This window comes from Dipodomys merriami, unplaced genomic scaffold (genome assembly GCF_024711535.1).
Source record: "Dipodomys merriami isolate MVZ:Mamm:240054 unplaced genomic scaffold, mDipMer1.0.p SCAF_611, whole genome shotgun sequence".
Taxonomy (NCBI): Eukaryota; Metazoa; Chordata; class Mammalia; order Rodentia; family Heteromyidae; genus Dipodomys; species Dipodomys merriami.
In genome coordinates, this window is record NW_027206193.1 from 295,175 (window position 1) to 299,463 (window position 4,289).

The window sequence follows — 4,289 nt, forward strand, 5'->3', positions numbered from 1 at the left end:
AAAGGTTAGAACAAAATCTACCAAGCAAATGGCCTCCATAAACAAGGGGGAGTTGTAATCCTAATATCAGGTAAAATAGATTTCAAATTAAAATTAGTGAGAAGAGATAAAGAAGGTCTCTACATATTAATTAATGGATCTCTCCTTCAGGAAGATATTAAAATTCTAAGTATCTATTCGCCAAACAATGGAGCACCCAAATTTATCCAAGAAACCCAGCTTTCCCTCAAATCCCACAGAGATTCAAAGACTTTAATTGTTGGTGACTTTAACACATCACTTTCCCCACTAGATAGATCAACTCAGCAAAAAATCAACATAGAACCCGCAGATATAAACAACTGCAAAGATCTACTAGATTTAACTGACATCTACCGAATATTTCACCCAACAGCTTCAGAATACACGTTTTTCTCAGCAGCACATGGAACATTTTCCAAAATAGACCACATTTTAGGCCACAAAGCAAACTTGTTCAAATTCAGAAACATTGAAATTATACCTTGCATTCTCTCAGATCACAAGGGAATAACATTAGAACTCAACACCAAAAGCCAGGAAAGAAAGTCCTGTAACATATTGAGGCTGAACAACACACTGCTGAATCACGAGTGGGTCATGGAAGAGATTAGAAAGGAAATTCAAAGTTCATGATATTCAACAAAAATGAACACACAAACTACCAGCTCCTCTGGGACACAGCAAAGCAGTACTCAGGGGCAAGTTTATAGCTCTGAGTTCCTACATCAACAAATTGGAGAGATTTGAAACCAAAAATTTCATGAGGCATCTGAGCCTCCTTGAAAAAGAGCAGCAATATAAATCCCAAAGCAGTAGATGGAAATAAATAATTTAAATTAAATCAGAATTAAATGAATTAGAATCCAAAAAAAAATCATAGAAAGAATCAATCAAAGATTTGGTTTTTGAAAAAAACATTGACAGAACCTTAGCAAATCTTATCAGAAAAGAAGAGAACACACCCAAATAAATAAACTTAGAGATAAGAATGGAAAATTACTACAGAAACAAGCAAGATTCAGAACATTATAAGGGAATACTTCTCAAAAGTTTATGCTAATAAATTTGAGAACGTGGCAGAAACGGATCTTTTCCTAACAAATATTGACATGCTGAAAGTAATACCAGATGAGTTAAGTCATCTTAACAGGCCTATATCAAGAATTGAAACAGAAACATCAATAAGAGACCTCCCATCTAAGAAAAGCCAAGGACCAGATGGTTTTACAGCACAATTCTACAAAGCATTCAAAGCAGAGTTCACACCAATACTCCTCCAACTCTTCAATGAAATTGAAAGAGAAAGTTCACTACCGAATTCATTCTATGAAGCCATCATAACCCTCATCCCAAAACCAGGTAGGGACTCATCAAGAAAGAGAACTATAGACCCATTTCTTTGATGAACATTGATGCAAAACTTCTCAACAAAATTTTGGCCAGTTGACTTCAACAATTCATCCAAATATCATACACCATGATCAAACAGGATTCATTTCAGGGAAGGAGAGCTGGATCAATATACGCAAATCAATAAATATGTTTCATCACATCAACAAGAGCAAGGATAAGAACGACATGGTTATTTCAATAGATGCAGAAAAAGTATTTAACAAGATCCAGCTCCCCTTTATGATGAAGGTTCTGCAAAAATTAGGAATCCATGAAATTTTCCTCAATAAAGGCTGTATATGACAAACCTACAGCCAGCATTGTACTTAATAATGAAAAACTAAAGCTATTTCCTCTTAACTCAGGAATGAGACAAGAATGTCCAGTCCCTCCACTGCTATTCAATCTAGTATTAGAATGCCTAGCTACAGCAATAAGACAAGATGCAAACATAATGGGGATCCAAATAGGGAAAGAAGAAATAAAAATCTCCTTCTTTGCAGATGACATGATCTTGTATTTAAAGAATCACACAGACTACATTCCCAAATAACACAAGCTGATTCAAAACTTTGGCAAAGTATCAGAGTATAAAATTAACTCTCAAAAATCAATGGCTTTGCCGGGCGCTGGTGGCTCACGCCTGTAATCCTAGCTACTCAGGAGCCTTAGATCTGAGGATCCCAGTTCAAAGCCAGCCCAGGCAGGAAAGACCGTGAGACTCCTATCTCCAATAAACCAGCAAAAAACCGGAAGTGGTGCTGTAGCTCAAGTGGTAGTGTGTCTTGCCTTGAGCTGAAGAGCTGAGGGACAGCGCCCAGGCCCAGAGTTCAAGCCCCACGACCGACAAATAATATATATATATATATATATTTGCTTAAACATGCATGTAACACATCACACAATACTATATAGAATACATAATACTACATGTTATAATAAGGTATAAAAACTTGAAAAAGGAATTGAAAACAGAACTCAGAAAGTGGCAAAAACTCCCATGCTCCTGGATTGGAAATATCAATATCGTGAAAATGGCAATTCTTCCCAAGGCTATGTTCAAATCCAATGCTATACCTATCAATATTCCATCCTCATTCTTCAAGAGGCAATCCAAAAATTTGTATGGAACAATAAAAGACCCTGTATATCGATTCTCAACAGAAAGAAAAGTGCTGGAGGAATATCAATACCAAATTTCAAACTCTACTACAAAGCCATAGTAATAAAAATAGCTTAGAACTGGCACAAAAACAGACCTCAGGACCAATGTAATAGAATTAAAAACCCAGAAATGAACCTACAGACCTATAGCCATCTAATCTTCGTTAAGGGAGCAAAAAAAATTGAATGGAAGAAAGATAGTCTCTTCAGTAAATAGTGCTGTCAAAATTGGTTAAATACTTGCAGAAAACTAAAGCTAGATCCTTATATATCACACTGCACCAGAATTAACTCCAAATGGATCAAAGAACTGGGAGTCAAACCAGCCACTATGAAAACATTACAGGATGGAATAGGAGAAATCCCAGGTCTCCATGGCACAGGATGAAATTTATTAATAGAGACCCAGAAACACAACACATCAAAGAAAGGTTGGACAAATGGGATTGCATGAAATTGCAGACCTTCTGCATGGCAAAGGACATAGCTATCAAGATCAATAGAAAGCCCACGGATTGGGAGATGATCTTCACTAGCCATACAACAAACAAGGGTCTCATATCTAAAATGTAAGTAGAACTCAAAAAATTAAATTCCCCAACAACAAATTTTCAAAGGAACAACTGCCCAATAAATAAGTAGGCTAAAGACTTACAGAGAAATTTATCTGAAGAGGAAGGAAGTACTGCCAATAGACACATGAAAAAATGCTCAACCTCTCTAGCCATAAACGTAATGCAAATCAAAACAACATTGAGATACCGCCTTAATCCAGTTAGAATGGTTAAAATCAAGAACTCTAATAACAACAGATGCTGGAGCGGATGTGGACAGAAGGGAACTTTACTGTATTGTTGGTGGGAGTGCAAATTTGTTCAACCAGTTTGGAAAGTAGTAATATTCACAGTATAATACTTGAAAAGGGTCTGCCCAAACTCTTAAATATTTGATTGTAGTTAGGGGGACAGAGGAAGTTAATTCACACTGATTAAGAATTTGCAATGCTTCAAAAAATCTATTCCATAATTTGTTATAAGCACATAGTCAAACTACCTAATATGGTTTCGTTTTTTTTTTGTTTATTTGTTCAAAATTTCAAAATGGATGCATGCACAGTGGTAACATTAAAATTATTAATCAAAAGACAAATAATAATAAAATCATAGACACATATCTGACTTTCAATAATTAGCACTTATGATGCTAATAATAATTTTGATGGAGAGGATGATGACCACAGTGTAGCCTGATAATGACGATGTTGTGATTGAAAAGGAAAAAAAAATACTTAGACATCTTTGAAGCTGGATTTCCCACGTTGAATGCATAGTTATGAACAGCGTTGGATTACATACAATAATAATAACAGGAGAGCTGGGAAGGTGGCTCAGTGGCAGTGTGCTGGCCTTGCCTACATGAGGCTCTGGGTTTGATTCCTCAGTACTACATAAGCAGAAAAAGCAGGAAATGTCACTGTGTCTCAAGTGGTAGAGTGCATTGAGCTGAAGAGCAGAGGGACAGTGCCAGGCCAAGAGTCCAGGACCCATGACAAACCAAAAAAAAAAAATAGAATAACAAGAGGAGAGTTTGAATATCAAGAAATGTAATCACATAAACAGGTAGAGACAGTAAAAACCCTAATGTAATTCCTACAGATTCTTTCATGTATACTCACTATTTATGGTGGTATTTTTTTTATAAATAAAATCATT